Below are 22,120 nucleotides of genomic sequence, written 5' to 3'. Positions count from 1 at the left end.
CTTCTGCTCCACTCACTATAGCCACAGCTCCAGGAGCCGAGCTGTGGATCTGGGTGAGGGAAGTCAGCTTGGGAGCGGGACCATGCTGGCCAGTACTACAGGTGGATTGAGAGCAGCACTAGAGCTCAAGGCCTGTTCTTCTACGGGACCCTACAGTCCTTACTTTACTGGCTCAATTCCTAACATAAATAGCTACCATAGCTGTAGGCGGGGGCAGGCACATGGGTGGTCTGAGGAGTCAGGACACTCCCCTTCCCCCGCAGAGGCCATGGTGACATCCCATGTGCTTTAAATTTTAAAACCCATGTGATGCTACTGACAGGGATAAAATGGCTCCAGCTCCCCCTGCCTTACATTTGGGGCTTAAAGGAGCAATGAAGAAGAGTCTGCCGACACAGCCAGTCAGCATGGTAACCTGGTGCTCACAGCCCGCCCAGCAAGAGCATAGGCTTCTCCTGATACTCAACAAGGATATACAGACAGCTAATGTAGGTAAGTGTGCGTAAGATGGAGGGTGGGAAAGGGGCATATCACAGATGTCCTCTGCCGGCAGCTTTTGGCTCTATTCACTTCTTTATTCCCTCTTTGGTTTCCTCCAACATCTGCTGCCCTGTGTTTAAAAATGTTATCCATAGGAGGGTTAACTCTTTTAGTTCCAGTTTACAGCTGGCTGAGCAAAGTGTGTATTTAGGTAGGTAATAAAAGGGTTAACACCTTTTAGCTTATGTAAACACTGGACAGTGATAAGGCACTAATAGAAGCAATAGCATTGAAGTTTCTTGCCCCAATTCACAGTCTATGGGGCAGTTTTATCAAAACCTGTGTAAAAGTGTGGGGCAGTTGCCCATAGCAACCTATCAGCTTGGTTCTTTTTTTCACAGGCCTATTTAAAAAAATGAAATAATCTATTTGATTGGTTGCTTTGGGCAACTGGTCAACTATTCCTTTACACAGGTTTTTATAAATCTCACCCTGGGACACAGTCACACAGACTGGCTGTAAAAGTCATTGCATACAACCCACCTACACTTAGGGCACAGTGTCTGGCAGGGTTATATTGATTAACCCCTTAACGACGCAGGACGTATATTTACGTCCTGCGCCGGCTCCCGCGATATGAAGCGGGATCGCGCCGCGATCCCGCATCATATCGCATCGGTCCCGGCGCTCATCAACGGCCGGGACCCGCAGCTAATGCCACACATCGCCGATCGCGGCGATGTGTAGTATTAACCCTTTAGAAGCGGCGGTCAAAGCTGACCGCCGCTTCTAAAGCGAAAGTGAAAGTGACCCGGCTGCTCAGTCGGGCTGTTCGGGACCGCCACGGTGAAATCGCGGCGTCCCGAACAGCTGACCGGACACCGGGAGGGCCCTTACCTGCCTCCTCGGTGTCCGATCGGAGAATGGCTGCTCCGTGCCTGAGATCCACTGATAACACTGATCACAGACGTGTTAATACACGCCTGTGATCTGTGTAAAAGATCAGTGTGTGCAGTGTTATAGGTCCCTATGGGACCTATAACACTGCAAAAAAAATGTTTAAAAAAAATGTAAAATGTAAAAAAAAAATAAAACAGTGTAAAAATAAATAAAAATAAACATATGTGGTATCGCCGCGTGCTTAAATGTCCGAACTATAAAAATATATCATTAATTAAACCGCACAGTCAATGGCGTGCGCGCCAAAAAATTCAAAAGTCCAAAAAAAGCGTATCTTGGTCACTTTTTATACCATTAAAAAATGAATAAAAAGTGATCAAAAAGTCCGATCAAAACAAAAATCATACCGATAAAGACTTCAGATCACAGCGCAAAAAAAATGAGTCCTCATACCGCCCTGTACGTGGAAAAATAAAAAAGTTATAGGGGTCAGAAGATGACATTTTTAAACGTATAAATTTTCCTGCATGTAGTTATGATTTTTTCCAGAAGTGCGAAAAAATCAAACCTATATAAGTAGAGTATCATTTTAACCGTATGGACCTACAGAATAATGATAAGGCGTAATTTTTACCGAAATATGCACTGCGTAGAAACGGAAGCCCCCAAAAGTTACAAAATGGTGTTTTTTCTTCGATTTTGTCGCACAATGATTTTTTTCCCGTTTCGCCATGCATATTTGGGTAAAATGACTAATGTCACTGCAAAGTAGAATTGTCGATGCAAAAAATAAGCCATAATATGGATTTTTAGGTGGAAAATTGAAAGGGTTATGATTTTTAAAAGGTAAGGAGGAAAAAACGAAAGTGCAAAAACGGAAAAATCCTGAGTCCTTAAGGGGTTAATGTCTTTATATAGAGTATAGGGATCTGCTGATAAAGTGAGTAACCAATGATGTCCGGGTGTCAGACTCTGCAGGGGAAGATGTAGCAAGAAGCCGGAGCAGAGAAAAAAAGACTATGGAGAAGATGTCTCCTGTGAGTTGTTATATCATTGTGTGTTCTTCCTGATTGTGTCCTATCACTGCTGTAGTCACTTGTAAATTCAGCAGGTGTGATTAGTGAAACTATAACTCCCAGCATACCCTTATCACTGCTTAGATCATACTGGGAGCTGTTTCAAATAGTAAAAACTTCTTTGGCAATTGGTGTGTTTGAGTAATATAATCAAAATTGTTATCCGCAACACACTACATTGCAGGTCCTCCACGCCAAGTAGGGAACCTGATGTCACAAATTTACATCCTACCCCTGATGCCATCAGATGTCTTGCTCGCAGAATGGAAAAAAAAAACGGAAATGGGGAGTGACAAGGGGAAAAAATAAGGGGGGAGGGGGGCGGAGGTGCAAGTAGATTGCTTTACCTAGGGTGCAAAATAGTCTAGCACCGGTCCTGCAAGGAGATACAAGGAGGGGTCATCCCAGTCCCAGGTAAATGAGCATTCCTAGCTAATAATTTGCCTGGCCAACAATAACCATTGTTATTGGTCGCACATTGCCTTGTGTAAACAGATGAAGTGCAGCGGTTAACGGTAAATTTAAATGGCCACACAAATGATCCAGCAATTGTTTATGTGGCCTGGCCACACAATTGAGTCTTGTGAAGGCACAGCAAACACAAAATCAGTAAGTTTGGCACTTGTTTGCTGCTTCCCATCAGCCCCTCTAAAATATCATCTATAATGGAGGGTTCACACAGAAAAAATCAGCAAATAGAAAAACTGATTGCTGGATGTTTGAAAATGTGGTGTGAGAAGAGCCTAAGGCTATGTGCACACAGAGGTGGTGTAGATATTTATGGCTGGGTTCACATCACATTTCTTATCTGGCTGGGAAATTGGGCGCTCCGTATCCCCGCTGGATCCAGCCCCTAACTCATTCATTTGAATGAGTCGACCCAAGTCAGATAGTAACTCCGGTCGGCTCATTTTTGCACCATATCCGGTTTTGTGACCAGACTTAAAACCGCAATATTCAGTGCTCCAGTGCAACATTTGTAACAGGGCCACAAATATAAGACTTTACTTAAAATACTTATCTCATTAAATAAGAAAGAGAGACCTAATGGGCTCCGGGGCCTAGTGGAACCAATAATAGTTACACCCCTGCTTGTTATATTTTTAAATCCAGCTTGACCACTTATATTCCAAGAAAAAACCTAATCAGTTAAAAGAATGGTATAATTAAAGAGAATATCCTTGGGAAAGTATAGGAAGAGGCCACAAAAAAGTTTGTGTTTACGTTTAGACATACTCTTATAAATGTTGTAGTCAAATCCATAGGCACTGCCACTTGATAAAAAAATAACACAGATTACAGAGAAAAAAACATTAGTTAACTTCTACAGAAATTGTATGTATTGGTACCTAAAGAGAATTACTGGTACAGTGGGCCAAAAACATATTTAGTCAGCCACCAATTGAGCAAGTTCTCCCACTTAAAAATATGAGAGGCCTGTAATTTTCATCATAGGTATATCTCAACTATGAGAGACATAATGAGAAAAATAAATGCGTAAAATCAAATTGTCTGATCTTTAAAGAATTTATTTGCAAATTATGGTGGAAAATAAGTAATTGGTCACCTACAAACAAGCAAGATTTCTGACTCAACTTGTTATCAGTATAAAAGGCACTTGTCCACAACCTCAAACAGTCACACTTCAAACTCCAATATGGCCAAAATCAAAGAGCTGTCGAAGGATACCAGAACTACACCAGGCTGGAAAGACTGAATCTGCAATAAGCAAGCAGCATAGTGTGAAGAAATCAACTGTTGGAGCAATTATTAGAAAATGGAAGACATACAAGACCACTGATAATCTCCCTCGATCTGGGGCTCCATACAAGATCAAAATGATCACAAGTGATCACACAGCGATCAAAAATCCCAGAACCACATGGGGGAACTAGTGAATGATCTGCAGAGTGCTGGGACCAAAGTGACAAAGGCTACCATCAGTAACACACTACACTGCCAGGGACTCAAATCATACAGTGCCAGACGTGTCCCCTTCTTAAGCCAGAACATGTCCGGACCCATCTGAAGTTTGTTAGAGAGCATTTGGATGATCCAGAAAAGGATTGGAAGAATGTCATTGTTACGATTCGGCAGGCTGGATGTGGATCCTCTGTGTCAGCGAGGGATTGGCATGGACCGTGTCGGTGGACCGGTTCTAGGGTTGCTACTGGTTTTCACCAGAGCCCGCCGCAAAGCGGGATGGTCTTGCTGCGGCGGTAGCAACCAGGTTGTATCCACCGGCAACGGCTCAACCTCGCTGACTGCTGAGAAGGCGTGGGACAGAAGGACTAGGCAGAGGCAAGGTCAAACGTAGCAGAAGGTCGGGGCAGGCGGCAAGGTTCGTAGTCAATAAGGATAGCAGGAGATCTGGAACACAGGCTTTGGACAACACTAAACGCTTTCACTGGCACAAGGCAACAAGGTCCGGCAAGGCAGTGCAGGGGAAGTGAGGTAATATACACAGGGAGCAGGTGGAAGCTAATTAGGATGATTGGGCCAGGCACCAATCATTGGTGCACTGGCCCTTTCAATCTTAGAGAGCTGGCTCGCGCGCGCCCTAAGGAGCGGAGCCGCGTGCGCCAGGACGTGACAGCCGGGGACCGGGACAGGTGAGTGACTTGGGATGCGATTCCCGAGCGGGCGCGCCCCGCTATGCGAATCGCATCCCCGCCGGCAATGTCAGTTCAGCGCTCCCGGTTAGCGGGTCTGACCGGGGCGCTGCAGAGAGAGGGACGCCGAGAGCGCTCCGGGGAGGAGCAGGGACCCGGAGCGCTTGGCGTAACAGTACCCCCCCCCCCTTAGGTCTCCCCCTCTTTTTGTCGGGATGTTTCTTCATCCGGGATGAGGCCTGTATGAGGGATTTTTGAGTCTCTTTCCAGATGGTGGAGAAGTCCCGGGAAACCTCATCAACAGAGGGCAAACCAGAAGGCGTCGGAGTGGGGAGGGGGGGGGGAAGAGGTTGAAGCTGGGCACGGGGCAAAGTGTTACCAGGACGGGGGCTATGAGGAGGAGACACAGCATAGTCCAGATAGGCCGTGAGGCATTTTTAATGGCAAGAAGCCCCCCAGTTCTTGATCTCCCCGGTGGTCCAATCAAGGGTAGGAGAGTGGTGTTGGAGCCATGGCAGACCAAGGAGGACTTCAGAGGTGCAGTTGGGCAAAACAAAAAGTTCAATTTTTTCGTGATGCCGTCCAATACTCATGAGCAGGGGTTCTGTGCGGTAACGCTTGATGCAGTCCAATTTAACTCCATTGACCGAGGAAATGTAGAGCGGCTTGACGAGACGGGTCACCGGGATGCAGAACTTATTCACCAAAGAGGCCAGAATAAAATATCCAGAAGAACCAGAGTCCAAGAAGGCCGCGGCAGAGAAGGAAGAGTTGGCAGAAGGAGAAATCCGCACGGGCACAGTGAGATGTGGAGAAGCAGACTTCGTACCAAGAGACGCCACACCCACGTGAGCTGGGTGCGTGCGTTTCCCAGACGTGGAGGGCGAATAGGGCAATCCACCAAGAAGTGTTCGGTACTGGCGCAGTACAGACATAAATTGTTATCCCTACGGCAAGTCCTCTCTTCAAGGGTCAGGCGAGACCGATCCACTTGCATAGCCTCCTCGGCGGGAGGCACAGGGGTAGATTGCACAGGATACTGTGAGAGAGGTGCCCAGAGATCAAGGTCTTTTTCCTGGCGGAGCTCCTGGTGTCTCTCAGAAAAACGCATGTCAATGCGGGTGGCCAAATGGATAAGTTCTTGCAGGTTGGCAGGAATCTCTCGTGCGGCCAGCACATCCTTGATGTTACTGGATAGGCCTTTTTTAAAGGTCACGCAGAGAGCCTCGTTATTCCAAGATAATTCGGAAGCGAGAGTACGAAATTGGATGGCATACTCGCCTACTGAAGAATTACCCTGGACCAGGTTCAGCAGGGCAGTCTCTGCAGAAGAAGCTCGGGCTGGTTCCTCGAAGACACTACGGACTTCAGCGAAGAAGGACTGGACTGTGGCTGTGGCAGGATCATTGCGGTCCCAGAGCGGTGTGGCCCAAGACAAGGCCTTTCCAGACAGAACACTCACTACGAACGCCACCTTAGACCGTTCTGTAGGAAATTGGTCCGACAACATCTCCATATGTAGGGAACATTGAGACAAGAAGCCACGTCAGAGTCGGGAGTCCCCATCAAATTTGTCCGGCAGGGACAAGCGGAGGCTAGGAGCGGCCACTCGCTGCGGAGGAGGTGCAGGAGCTGGCGTAGGAGATGGTTGCTGCTGTAGCAGTGGCAGAAGTTGCTGTAACGTGGCGGTCAACTGCGACAGCTGCTGTCCTTGTTGGGCAATTTGCTGTGATTGCTGGGCGACCACCGTGGGTAGGTCAGCGAGACTTGGCAGCGGCACCTCAGCGGGATCCATGGCCGGATCTACTGTTACGATTCGGCAGGCTGGATGTGGATCCTCTGTGTCAGCGAGGGTTTGGTGTGGACCGTGTCGGTGGACCCGTTCTATGGTTGCTACTCGTTTTCACCAGAGCCCGCCGCAAAGCGGGATGGTCTTGCTGCGGCGGTAGCAACCAGGTCGTATCCACCGGCAACGGCTCAACCTCGCTGACTGCTGAGAAGGCGTGGGACAGAAGGACTAGGCAGAGGCAAGGTCAAACGTAGCAGAAGGTCGGGGCAGGCGGCAAGGTTCATAGTCAATATGGATAGCAGGAGATCTGGAACACAGGCTTTGGACAACACTAAACGCTTTCACTGGCACAAGGCAACAACATCCGGCAAGGAAGTGCAGGGGAAGTGAGGTAATATACACAGGGAGCAGGTGGAAGCTAATTAGGCTGATTGGGCCAGGCACCAATCATTGGTGCACTGGCCCTTTCAATCTTAGAGAGCTGGCGCGCGAGCGCCCTAAGGAGCGGAGCCGCGCGCGCCAAGACGTGACAGCCGGGGACCGGGAGAGGTGAGTGACTTGGGATGCGATTCGCGAGCAGGCGCGTCCCGCTATGCGAATCGCATCCCCGCCGGCAATGTCAGTGCAGCGCTCCCGGTCAGCGGGTCTGACCGGGGCGCTGCAGAGAGAGGGACGCAGCGAGCGCTCCGGGGAGGAGCAGGGACCCGGAGCGCTTGGCGTAACAGTACCCCCCCCCCCTTAGGTCTCCCCCTCTTTTTGTCGGGATGTTTCTTCATCCGGGATGAGGCCTGTATGAGGGATTTTTGAGTCTCTTTCCAGATGGTGGAGAAGTCCCGGGAAACCTCATCAACAGAGGGCAAACCAGAAGGCGTGGGAGTGGGGAGGGGGGGGGAAGAGGTTGAAGCTGGGCACGGGGCAAAGTGTTACCAGGACGGGGGCTATGAGGAGGAGACACAGCATAGTCCAGATAGGCCGTGAGGCATTTTTAATGGCAAGAAGCTCCCCAGTTCTTGATCTCCCCGGTGGTCCAATCAAGGGTAGGAGAGTGGTGTTGGAGCCATGGCAGACCAAGGAGGACTTCAGAGGTGCAGTTGGGCAAAACAAAAAGTTCAATTTTTTCGTGATGCCGTCCAATACTCATGAGCAGGGGTTCTGTGCGGTAACGCACGGTGCAGTCCAATTTAACTCCATTGACCGAGGAAATGTAGAGCGGCTTGACGAGACGGGTCACCGGGATGCAGAACTTATTCACCAAAGAGGCCAGAATAAAATATCCAGAAGAACCAGAGTCCAAGAAGGCCGCGGCAGAGAAGGAAGAGTTGGCAGAAGGAAAAATCCGCATGGGCACAGTGAGATGTGGAGAAGCAGACTTCGTACCAAGAGACGCCACACCCACGTGAGCTGGGTGCGTGCGTTTCCCAGACGTGGAGGGCGAATAGGGCAATTCACCAAGAAGTGTTCGGTACTGGCGCAGTACAGACATAAATTGTTATCCCTACGGCAAGTCCTCTCTTCAAGGGTCAGGCGAGACCGATCCACTTGCATAGCCTCCTCGGCGGGAGGCACAGGGGTAGATTGCACAGGATACTGTGAGAGAGGTGCCCAGAGATCAAGGTCTTTTTCCTGGCGGAGCTCCTGGTGTCTCTCAGAAAAACGCATGTCAATGCGGGTGGCCAAATGGATAAGTTCTTGCAGGTTGGCAGGAATCTCTCGTGCGGCCAGCACATCCTTGATGTTACTGGATAGGCCTTTTTTAAAGGTCGCGCAGAGAGCCACGTTATTCCAAGATAATTCGGAAGCGAGAGTACGAAATTGGATGGCATACTCGCCTACTGAATAATTACCCTGGACCAGGTTCAGCAGGGCAGTCTCGGCAGAAGAAGCTCGGGCTGGTTCCTCGAAGACACTACGGACTTCAGCGAAGAAGGACTGGACTGTGGCTGTGGCAGGATCATTGCGGTCCCAGAGCGGTGTGGCCCAAGACAAAGCCTTTCCAGACAGAAACAGTCATATGGTCAGATGAAACCAAAGTAGAACTTTTTGGTAAAACTCAACTCTTCATGTTTGGAGGAGAAAGAATGCTGAGTTGCATCCAAAGAACACCATACCTACTGTGAAACATGGGGGTGTAAACATCATGCTTTGGGGCTGTTTTTCTGCAAAGGGACCAGGACGACTGATCCGTGTAAAGGAAAGAATGAATGGGGCCATGTATCGTGAGATTTTGAGTGAAAACCTCCTTCTATCAGCAAGGGCATTGAAGATGGAATCTGGCTGGGCCTTTCAGCATGCCAATGATCCAAACACACTGCCCGGGCAATGAAGGAGTGGCTTTGTAAGAAGCATTTAAAGGTCCTGGAGTGGCCTAGCCAGTCTCCAGATCTCAACCCCATAGAAAATTTTGGGAGGGAGTTGAAAGTCCGAGTTGCCCAGTGATAGCCCCAAAACATCACTGCTCTAGAGGAAATCTGCATGGCGGAATGGGCCAAAATACCAGCAACAGTTTGTGAAAACCTTGTGAAGACTTACAGAAAATGTTCGACCCCTGTCATTGCCAACAAAAGGTATATAACAAAGTATTGAGATTAACTTTTGTTCTTGACCAAATACTTATTTTCCACCATAATTTGCAAATAAATTCTTAAAAAATGTGATTTTATGGATTTTTTTTTCTTATTATGTTTCTCATATTCGAGGTATACCTATTTTTTTAGTGGGGGAACTTGTACAATTGGTGGCTAACTAAATACTTTTTTGCCCCACTGTACTTGTTTTAAAAATATAATCTGAATACCTGTGGTCTACTGAGCATGAAGTAACAAATATATGTTTTTCATCTGATTTGTTTTCTTCCTGCAGATTTTTTTTTATGGGAAAAAAACATTAGGAGTTTATATATAAGGTTTCTAGAACATTATAGATCCAGTGTTGGCAGCCCAGTTTATTGAACATATAAACTCTGGGCGAGATTTATGAAAACCTGTATAGAGGAAAAGTGATGCAGTTGCCCATAGCGACCAATCAGAGTGCTTCTTTAATTTTTCACAGGCCTCTTTAAAAATGAAAGAAGCAATCGGATTGGTTGCTATGGGCAACTGCACCACTTTTGCTCTACATAGGTTTTGATATATCTCCCCCTCTGTTTCTACAATGATGACCCAGATATGCTCTGCTTTGCAGATCTCGAGGTAATAAATGTGCCAGGACAAGACAGGATTACCACAGACTAGTTTCATAAGGTTGAAAAAAGACCAGAGATAGCAAAGTGGATACTTACAATAGAAGTAATGGGCCCTCTTGATTTTAAAGAAAATTTCTCATCAGTGTCCCTTGCTCTAACTTGTTGGTACAGACTTGTAGTGAGGGTAAGAGTACGTTCAGAAGAGTGGATCCACAGCGTATTATGTCCTGCAGATCTGCTGCTGAAGGACCCCTGCATGGTGGCTTTACATGTGCCTGCTCCGAGCGGCAATACGCCGCTATGAACAGACACACTGTGATGTGCGAGTTGCAGTGTGCATGCGCAGTATACTCGCACATCGCGGCAGCTCTCTGCCTAGCTCATGAAGAAGGGGGAGCAGCTGCAATGTGTGCGAGTACACCGCACATGCACGGCAACTCGTACATCACATTGTGTCTGCTCATAGAGGCGTATTGCCACTCCAAGCAGGCACATGTAAAGCCGCCATGCAGGGGTTCTTCAACGACAGATCTGCAGCGTAAAATACGCTGTGAGTCTGCTCATGTAAATGTACCCTTGCAAAGCAAAGTTAAACAGATTTGTAAATTACTTCTGGGTCTATAATATTCTGATATATTGATCACTATATCTATACTCACATGCCTTTATTAAATCCTATATGCTATTGCTATCTGAGAAGAACTTTGCTTTCCTTGATTTAAAACATTTCAGCTTGCTCTTTGCCTGTAATTAAGACTAGAACCTTGAGATGGAATCTGTGGATACAAGAGGTCTAAACATTGAGTTTTGTGGAAAAAAATCTCAAGCTAGAGACCTTGCAACATAAGTGACTTTTGCTACACCATGCTCAAATGACCAATCAGCATATAACACGATGATTTGATGCATAGTTTTTCCCTCCCCTTTTTGTCAAATTGTAAAAACTAATGTGATTTCCGGATAATAAACAGAACTCCCTGGAGTCAGTACCGAGGAGGGAATGAATACCAACATTGTCTGGTGTGAATTTGTCGACACTCGGCAAAATAGCATAGCGGTAGTCACTAACAGTTTAAGGCCTCAAATTAACCCATCCTTAACACTTCTATTTAAAAATCTTAATCCTTCCAGTACTTATCAGATGTTGCATGCCCCAGAGGAAGTTATGCCCCAAGGAACTCTGGGAAGGTGGGAACAACGGTAGGTGGGATGACCCTGAATCACATGTAAGATGCAGCCTATCAGCAGCCAGTCACCCCTGTGATGTCACAGCCCCATGTAATCGGTAGCCATATTTTGACTCGTCACTTCATTCATTACACTTCAGAAAGATAGGACTGAAAGCCTATGTGTGTATGTGTGTGTGTTACACAGGAAAGCTTTTTCCAGCAGCGTTTCACATCCTAGTCACATTAGCGTTCTGGTGGACAGAGCGCAGTGCTTTTTTTCACTGAAAAGAATTTTTACTGCAGCCATTAACCTCCCATTTACTTTCTACAGCATTGTATTACATAGAGGGGCAGATAGCTGTGTGTTGCCTCATACATTTCAACAAGCTGCCTCAATTTCATAAACCTTAGCAGAGCAGGCAGGAATAATTTTTCAGCGCAATTCTGTGTCTTTGTTCCACAACAGATCATCTGCTGGTTATACTGGTCTCTAGATGGTATAATACCCAGCAGTCCATTCCTAATAGTCTTTGACAGAGTGCAATTTTGGGTTTAGTACACAGCTTTTGTGTGCTGCAGCACTGTTGTGTACTGCTGGTGTTCTGCAAAACTGTTTTTTTTAAGCATACTGTAGCGCATTTTTCTGCCCTCATAAGTGCATACCACATACCTAAATCTAAGTAGTGTACTATTTTGTAGCTGTTAATCTGTCAAGGGCCTAGATACTGCGAAAGTCCAGGCAAAAGTAATCACCGGCTGTTGTTTTACTCCAATGCATTTTTTTAAGCATACTGTAGCACATTTTTATGCCCTCTTTGTTCCACAACAAATGATCTGCTCGTTCTACTAGTCTGTAGACTGTATAATACATACCCAGCAGTCCATTCCTAATAGTCTGTGAGAGAGTGCAATTTTGGGTTTAGTACACAGAGACTGTAGTGTACTGCTGGTGGTGTGCAAAAATATGCATTTTGAAGCATACTGTAGAGCATTTTTCTGCCTTCATAAATGCATACCACGTACATACATCTAAATAGTGTACTATTTTGTACCTGTTAATCTGTAAAGGGCCTAGATACTATGAAAGTCCAGGCAAAAATAATCACTGGCTGTTGTTTTACTCCAATACGTTTTTTAATTGTACTGTAGTGCATTTTTCTGCCCTCATAAGTGCATACCACAAACATACATCTAAGAATTGGACTATTTTGTACCTTTTAATCTGTCAAGAGCCTAGATACTGTGAAAGTCCAGGCAAAAGTACTCATCGGCTGGTGTTGGACTCAAGGGCCTAGGTACTGTGAAAGGCTGGGGAAAAGTAATCACCAGCTGATGTTTTACTTAAATATGTTTTTTAATCATACTGTAGCGCATTTTTCTGCCCTCATGAGTGCATACCACATGCCTACATCTAAGTAGTGTACTATTTTGTACCTGTTAATCTATCAAGGGCCTAGATACTGTGAAAGTCCAGGCAAAAGTAATCACCGGCTGGTGTTTTACTCCAATCCGTTTTTTAATCGTACTGTAGCGCATTTTTCTGCCCTCATAAATGCATACCACATATGTACATCTAAGTAGTGTACTATTGTGTACCTGTTAATCTGTCAAGGGCCTAGATACTGTGAAAGGACAGCATGTAGTACACACCTGCTGCTGTTCAAGACAAATACTGTTTTAAGCATAGTGAAGCTATGTACTCCCCTCATAGTGAAGCTTTGTACTCCCCTCATATACTCAATAAGTATGTGATGCAGAGTAGTGCCAGGACGTGCACAGAGGAGTGGCAGAGGCCTAAATTCATCAGGCGCAGGCAGAGGTCACAGCAGAGTAGGGCAGCCGGAATGTGGCAGCCGGAGTCACAGCGAGAGGTCTCGAGAGGCCTCTCCCTATTTCCAACTAAAAACCATGGGAAATGGCAGTGTTTTTAGTTGGAAATAGGGAGAAGTTCTTGTGTGGGGCCGCCCTTTTTAGGACGAGAAACCCTTGCCAATGAGGGAATTAATAGTGCAAGAGTAGGGCCTTACAGGGGAAGTTTTTACCCATACCTGTTACAATATACCGTACGTTGTTCCCTTCCACCTTTTAGAGGTCTTTGCATCACATAACTATTTGGTGGTATTGGTGGCACATGGTGTTTTTGCACACCTTTCTTTTTGTTAGATTTAAAAAACTATTTTGGGTCCATATATTTTATCCTAAAAAAAATAAAGTTTTACATAATGCATATCACCAATACTTTGACAAAAAGACCATTTTCTTCTGCCTACCTGCCTCAGCTACTATTCTGATCCTCCCACCCGCCTGATGCCACACATCTGATGCCAAGTTCTCCATCTTTCACCCACCTTCATCACAGAGTACTGGTATTGCCACCCACAGCACCACTCTGTCATCGGGTCACTTTCAGGACTCCTGATGCTCCTGCTGCCACCTCCAGGCTCATACAGCAACTATATGGTCTCCATGCTTCAGCCACCTCCAGGCTGTGCCATTCAGCCACTATATGGTCTCCTCATGCTTTAGCCAACTCCAGGCTGTGCCATTAAGCCACCATATGGTCTACTCATGCTTTAGCAAACTCCAGGCAGTGCTATTAAGCCACTTTATGGTCTTCTCATGCTTCAGCCAACTCTAGGCTGTGCCAATCAGCCACTATATGGTCTCCTCATGCTTCGCCACCTCCAGGCTGTGCCATTCAGCCACTATATCATCTCCTCATGCTTTAGCAAACTCAAGGCTGTGCCATTCAGCCACTATATGGTCGGTCTCCTCATGCTGCCACAAATTCCAGGCTGTGCCATTCAGCCACTATATGTTATACTAATGCTGCCGCCAACTCCAGGCTGTGCTATTCAGCCACTATATGTTCTCCCAAAACTGATGCCAGCTCCAGGCTCTGTCATTGTGCCGTCATGTAACATGTGACTCCTTGTTAGATTTGGTCCTTTGTAACCACACACCGGGGCCCAGGACAATAAAACTTGGGAGTGTAATCTTAAATTTCAATTTCAAAACATTGATGCAATCTTTTCAAGACTGTGGCCCTATGGTCGTTGACGTCATATAGTAGCTGTGGAATTACCACAAAAATCCTATGAAACACATTGGAGCGATCACAATTAACCATTACTGATTAAATAAAACATTTGCAGTTCCACAAATGAGTAAGACAGTGGGATGGGGCTGAACCACCAGCTCGATGCTCACCAGAATGGGTACTCAAAATTTTTTAATAAATTCAAATTAAATTAAATTAAAGTGACAAAAAAATCTATTTATTCTCTTAAATTTTGACGCCATATGTTCTCCCTGCTGCCACATTCAGATGCTCTGCCGCAATGATTCTAATAGTGATGCCTGAAATCAGCATGTCATACTGAATAACAGTATTATTTCCCTAACACAGCACACTCCCTATGCATGTTAGATCAAAGCATTCTGTTTTACACCCCCTATTGAGGCTTTCTGTTGGCCAGAAATAGCTGTTTTTAATACAGTCTCTCCTTGAATAAAATTGGACCTAACCGAATTTTTCAGAAAATTCAGCGAATCGGCAAAATCTATTTTTTTTAAAGTTTGCTCATCTCTACTAGACACCAATGGCGCCAAATTGACCTCATTGACTTCAATGTCACTTTCTATATTAGTGAATGAACAAATGAAAGAAAACGGAGGGAGCACTCACGTTAAGGAAGTGTCTTCAAGTGGTAGCTTTATTCTCTATGCATCGATGCAATACAGGTGCTTCAAACAGCGGGATGCCACGGACAAGACTTTCTATATTAGGTCAATAACTAATGTTGGCTACATGCTGTGATGTCATTATGATTCAGATGAGCAGCCTTTAAAGGGTACGTGTCACCAAACTAAACTTTTAATATATTGTTCCTTATGTAATTATAAGACACTTTGCTGTCTACTTGCTTTTACATTCTCAACCTTTATATGTGTTAAGCCGAGCGCTCCGGGTCCCCGCTCCTCACCTGCTGACCGGGTGCGCTGCGATATTGCTCCCAGCCGGGATGCGATTCGTGATGCGGGACGCACCCGCTCGCGATGCGCATCTCGGCCCCCGTACCTGACCCGTTCCCCGTCTGTGTTGTCCCTGTGCGCGCGGCCCCGCTCCTTAGGGTGCGCGCGCGCCGGGTCTCTGCAATTTAAAGGGCCAGTTTACCAATGATGGTGCCTGGCCCAATCTCCCTGATTAGTTTCCACCTGTGCACTCCCTATTTATACCTCACTTCCCCTGCACCCCCTGGCCGGATCTTGTTGCCCTTGTGCCAGAGAAAGCCTTTCCTTGAGTGTTCCTAGCCTGTGTTCCAGACCTCCTGCCGTTGCCCCTGACTACGATCCTTGCTGCCTGCCCTGACCTTCTGCTACGTCCGACCTTGCTCTTGCCTTATCCCTTGTACCATGCCTATCTCAGCAGTCAGAGAGGTTGAGCCGTTGCCGGTGGATACGACCTGGTTGCTACCGCCGCTGCAAGACCATCCCGCTTTGCGGCGGGCTCTAGTAGCAACTTAGAACCGGTCCACCGACACGGTCCACGCCAATCCCTCTCTGACACAGAGGATCCACCTCCAGCCTGCCGAATCGCGACAGTAGATCCGGCCATGGATTCCGCTGAGGTGCCGCTGTCAAGTCTTGCCGACATTTCCACGGTGATCGCCCAGCAATCCCTAATGATCACCCAACGAAATCACCAGCTGTCATACTTGACCACCGTGACACAGCAACTTCAGTCATAGATACAGCAGCTGCTGCCGCAGATACAGCAACTTCAGTCACAGACACAGCAGCTGCAACAGCAACAACCATCTCCTCCGCCGGCTCCTGCAACTCCTCCGCAGCGACCGGCCGCTCCTAACCCCCGCTTGTCCCTGCCGGACAAATTTGATGGGGACTCTAGACTCTGCCGTGGTCTCCTGCCTGGGAAGGCCCTGCCATGGGCCACACCGCTCGGAGCACCTCTCTCACAGTATCCTTTGCAATCTACCCCTGTGCCTCCCGCCGAGGAGGCTATGCAAGTGGATCGGTCTCGTCTGACCCCTGAAGAGAGGACTCGCCGCAGAAAGAAAGATTTACTTCTATACTGCACTGTGCGTTACCGCACAGAACCCCTGCTCTTGAGCATGGAACTGCATCTCGAAAAAATTGAACTTTTTGTTTTGCCCAAATGCTCCTCTGAAGTCCTCCTCGGTCTGCCATGGCTCCAACGCCACTTCTCTACCCTTGTCTGGACCACCGGGGAGATCAAGAGCTGGGGTGCTTCTTGACACAGAAAATGCCTCACGTCTGCTCCCAGTCCCGTCAGTCAAACCTCTGTGTCTCCTCCTTTACCTGGTCTCCCCATGGCCTATCTGGACTATGCTTTGCCTCCTCCTCACAGCCCCCGTCCTGTTAACACTCTGCCCCGTGCCAAGCTTTACCCTCTTCCCTCCCTCCCCACTCCCACGCCTTCTTGTGTGCCCGCTGTTGATGAGGTTTCCCGGGGCTTCGCCACCGTCTGGAAAAAGACTCTAAAATCCCTCATACTAGCCTCATCCCGGGTGAAGAAGCTTGCCGAAAAAAAAAGAAGAACTCCTCCTGTTTTTGTGTGGCTCTCCGCCAAGTATATCCGCTTCCGTGTCCCCAGTTTTAATCTGGGACCACGTTATCTTGGACCCTTTGTAGTTAAGTGCCCAGAGGAGAGATCTTGGGAACCTGAGGACAACATCCTGGACAAAAGTCTTATCCTCAGGTTCTCAGGCTCCAAGAAGAGGGGGAGACCCAAGGGGGGGGGGGGGTACTGTTACGCCGAGCCCTCCGGGTACCCACTCCTCCCCGAAGCCCTCGCAGCGTTCTCTTATTCGCAGCGCTCCGGTCAGACCTGCTGACCGGGTGCGCTGCGATATTGCTCCCAGCCGGGGTGCGATTCGCGATGCGGGACGCGCCCGCTCGCGATGCGCATCTCGGCCCCCGTACCTGACCCATTCCCCGTCTGTGTTGTCCCTGTGTGCACGGCCCCGCTCCTTAGGGCGCGCGCGCGCGCCGGGTCTCTGCAATTTAAAGGGCCAGTGCACCAATGATGGTGCCTGGCCCAATCTCCCTGATTAGTTTCCACCTGTGCACTCCCTATTTATACCTCACTTCCCCTTCACTCCCTGGCCGGATCTTGTTGCCCTTGTGCCAGAGAAAGCCTTTCCTTGAGTGTTCCTAGCCTGTGTTCCAGACCTCCTGCCGTTGCCCCTGACTACGATCCTTGTTGCCTGCCCTGACCTTCTGCTACGTCCGACCTTGCTCTTGCCTTATCCCTTGTACCATGCCTATCTCAGCAGTCAGAGAGGTTGAGCCATTGCCGGTGGATACGACCTGGTTGCTACCGCCGCTGCAAGACCATCCCGTGTTGCGGGGGGCTCTGGTGAAAACCAGTAGCAATTTAGAACCGGTCCACCGACACGGTCCACGCCAATCCCTCTCTGACACAGAGGATCCACCTCCAGCCTGCCGAATCGTGACAATATGTTTCTAATGTGATTGAAAAAACTGCCACTAGGTGGCTCTGTTTTGTTCCCTCCAGGCCTGGCAGGAGACTAAACTCAGGAAGTGCATTCGGGGTATGGCGGGGCACAGCTCTCACATGCTTCAGTGAGGCTGTGCCTGCTGGGGAATGCCCACTTTCTCCTGTGGGAGCTCACGCAATGTGAACAAGGGCTTTTTAAAGCTTGGAAAAAAATTTAAGGGCAGGAAGGGTGTTAGGAGTTGTTTGGTAATATTATTAAGGCTGGCTGCTGGTTAGGCCTTAAAAATGTGAGTGACTGCCGTATATATACTGCTGAGTATTGACACAAGCAATAAACACCAGACAAAATGTTGGTATAAAACTTCTTCTCAGCATACTGGTAAGGAGCTGTCCCAAGGAGTTCTGTTTATTATACGGAAGTACATTATTTTTTACAGTTGACAAAAAAAGGGGAGGTTAGTTATCATGTCAAAATCATCATGTTATATTTTGATTGGTTATTTGAGTATTTCGTCTGTATATATTAGCATTTTAAGCATCCATTTGTTTCTTAACCATAGGTCACTTATGTTGCCATTCCTCTATACTACCAAAAAATTCAAGATGTCTCCGTCCTTCTGCACAGTCTATCTTTCTTCAGATGTTTTGTCTCTAACTTCCAACTTCTTCTTTATCTTGCGTTGTTTGGCCTCATGCCAAGGTCTACATCTTAGTTACAAGCAAATAGAAAGCGGATATGTCTCATAAGGAAAATAATGTTTTTTCTGCAGCATATTAGCTGTCACTATTCGGCTAGCTGGATGTGGATCCTCTGTGTCAGCGAGGGATTGGCGTGGACCGTGTCGGTGGACCGGTTCTAGGGTTGCTACTGGTATTCATCAGAGCCCGCCGCAAAGCGGGATGGTCTTGCTGCGGCGGTAGCAACCAGGTCGTATCCACCGGCAATGGCTCAACCTCGCTGACTGCTGAGAAGGCGTGGGACAGAAGGACTAGGCAGAGGCAAGGTCAGACGTAGCAGAAGGTCGGGGCAGGCGGCAAGGTTCGTAGTCAATGTGGATAGCAGAAGATCTGGAAACACAGGCTTTGGACAACACTAAACGCTTACACTGGCACAAGGCAACAAGATCCGGCCAGGGAGTGCAGGGGAAGTGAGGTATTATAGCCAGGGAGCAGGTGGAAGCTAATTAGGCTAATTGGGCCAGGCACCAATCATTGGTGCACTGGCCCTTTAAATCTTAGAGAGCTGGCGCGCGCGCGCCCTAAGGAGCGGAGCCGCGCGCGCCAGGACATGACAGCCGGGGGCCGGGACAGGTAAGTGACTTGGGATGCGATTCGCGAGCGGGCGCGTCCCGCTATGCGAATCGCATCCCCGCCGGCAATGTCAGTGCAGCGCTCCCGGTCAGCGGGTCTGACCGCGACGCTGCAGAGAGAGGAACGCCGTGAGCGCTCCGGGGAGGAGCAGGGACCCGGAGCGTTCGGCGTAACAGTACCCCCCCCCCCCCCTTAGGTCTCCCCCTTTTTTTGTCCGGCAACTGCTTCACATGGGACGAGGACACTGGGAGTGATTGTAGGGTTTCCTCAAAGGCAGGCAGTACAGCAGGAGTGGGAATGGGGAGGGAGGGCAGAGGGTGAAGCTTGGCACGGGGCAGGGTGTCATCAGGACGGGGGCCATGAGGAGGCACGGCACAGTCCTGATAGGCCTTGGGGAGACCAGGTGTAGGAGGAGGCACTGAGGCTTGCCTGACGGGACTGGGAGGAGACGTGAGGCATCTCTTGCGGCAAGCAGAACCCCAATTCTTGATCTCCCCGGTGGTCCAGTCAAGGGTGGGAGAATGATGCTGGAGCCATGGAAGACCGAGGAGGACTTCAGAGGTGCAATTGGGAAGGACGAACAATTCAATCTTTTCGTGATGGGGTCCAATGCACATTAAGAGGGGTTTTGTGCGGTAACGCACGGTGCAATCCAATTTAACTCCGTTGACCGAGGAAATGTAGAGCGGCTTGACGAGACGGGTCACCGGGATGCAGAACTCATTCACCAAAGAGTCCAGAATAAAATTTCCAGAGGCACCAGAGTCCAAGCAGGCCACGGTTGAGAGGGAGGAGTTGGCAGAAGGAGAAATCCGCACGGGCACCTTGAGACGTGGAGAAGCAGACTTCGTACCAAGAGACGCCACACCCACGTGAGCTGGGTGCGTGCGTGCGTTTCCTAGACGTGGAGGACGAATAGGGCAATCCACAAAGAAATGTTCGGTACTGGCACAGTACAGACAAAGATTTTCTTCCCTACGGCGAGTCCTCTCTTCCTGAGTCAGGCGAGACCGATACACTTGCATGACCTCCTCGGCGGGAGGCACAGGCGTAGATTGCAAAGGATACTGTGGGAGAGGTGCCCAGAGATCTAGGTCTTTTTCCTGGCGGAGCTCCTGGTGTCTCTCAGAAAAACGCATGTCAATGCGGGTGGCAAAATGGATAAGTTCTTGCAGGTTGGCAGGAATCTCTCGTGCGGCCAGCACATCCTTGATGTTACTGGATAGGCCTTTTTTAAAGGTCGCGCAGAGAGCCTCGTTATTCGAAGATAATTCGGAAGCGAGAGTACGAAATTGGATGGCGTACTCGCCTACTGAAGAATTACCCTGGACCAGGTTCAGCAGGGCAGTCTCGGCAGAAGAAGCTCGGGCTGGTTCCTCGAAGACACTATGGACTTCAGCGAAGAAGGACTGGACTGTGGCTGTGGCAGGATCATTGCGGTCCCAGAGCGGTGTGGCCCAAGACAAAGCCTTTCCAGATAAAAGACTCACTACGAATGCCACCTTAGACCGTTCTGAAGGAAATTGGTCCGACAACATCTCCATATGCAGGGAACATTGAGATAAGAATCCACGGCAGAGTCGGGAGTCCCCATCAAACTTGTTCGGCAGGGACAAGCGGAGGCTAGGAGCGGCCACTCGCTGTGGAGGAGGTGCAGGAGCTGGCGGAGGAGATGGTTGCTGCTGTGGCAGAATTTGCTGTAACGTGGCGGTCAGCTGCGACAGCTGCTGTCCTTGTTGGGCAATCTGCTGCGATTGCTGGGCGACCACCGTGGGAAGGTCAGCGAGACTTGGCAGCGGCACCTCAGCGGGATCCATGGCCGGATCTACTGTCACGATTCGGCTAGCTGGATGTGGATCCTCTGTGTCAGCGAGGGATTGGCGTGGACCGTGTCGTTGGACCGGTTCTAGGGTTGCTACTGGTATTCACCAGAGCCCGCCGCAAAGCGGGATGGTCTTGCTGCGGCGGTAGCAACCAGGTCGTATCCACCGTCAACGGCTCAACCTCGCTGACTGCTGAGAAGGCGTGGGACAGAAGGACTAGGCAGAGGCAAGGTCAGACGTAGCAGAAGGTCGGGGCAGGCGGCAAGGTTCGTAGTCGATGTGGATAGCAGAAGATCTGGAAACACAGGCTTTGGACAACACTAAACGCTTACATTGGCACAAGGCAACAAGATCCGGCCAGGGAGTGCAGAAGAAGTGAGGTATTATAGCCAGGGAGCAGGTGGAAGCTAATTAGGCTAATTGGGCCAGGCACCAATCATTGGTGCACTGGCCCTTTAAATCTTAGAGAGCTGGCGCGCGTGCGCCCTAAGGAGCGGAGCTGCGCGCGCCAGGACATGACAGCCGGGGGCCGGGACAGGTAAGTGACTTGGGATGCGATTCGCAAGCGGGCACGTCCCGCTATGCGAATTGCATCCCCGCCGGCAATGTCAGCGGGTCTGACCGGGGCACTGCAGAGAGAGGAACGCCGTGAGCGCTCCGGGGAGGAGCAGGGACCCGGAGCGCTCGGCGTAACATTAGCATATATATCTATTTTTAATATATATATATATCTATATATAGATCAGTAATGAAAAATCATAATGGTCATCCTTATCAATATAATTAAGTTTAGAAAACATGGTTTGATGACATGTACTCTTTAACATGAGATGTCTAGAGGTTCTAGATATTCAGGATTTTCACAAGAAGGACTATCTGAGAAGGCCCATTAATAGTCAGAGCTGGAGCCAAAACCAGCAAAGAAGTTTTTTTTTCCCTCAACAAATAAGGAAGAAAGTAGGATGAATTTCCCTTTTTATTTACCAAATATGACAATGTCTAAAAATTGAACAACACTACTTTTGTTCAATAAAGAAGATGTTGGCTTTATTGGGCCCTGGGTGAAGAAAGAATAGCGTAAGGACCATGTCTTTATACTTAGTATTTCTGAGCGCAGCAATACTTTTCTGCGCATGTCTTTGAACTTAGTTTCTCTTAGTTTCTATGAGTTTCTAAGTCCAAAGACATGCGCAGAAAAGTATTGCTGCGCTCAGAAATACTAAGTATAAAGACATGCGCATAACCCATACAAGCCGAACTCACAAATACTAAGT

This window comes from Hyla sarda, chromosome 10 (assembly GCF_029499605.1).
Source record: "Hyla sarda isolate aHylSar1 chromosome 10, aHylSar1.hap1, whole genome shotgun sequence".
In the NCBI taxonomy this organism is placed as follows: domain Eukaryota; kingdom Metazoa; phylum Chordata; class Amphibia; order Anura; family Hylidae; genus Hyla; species Hyla sarda.
The sequence above is the reverse complement of the archived record's forward strand: the minus strand, read 5'-3'. Positions refer to the sequence as shown.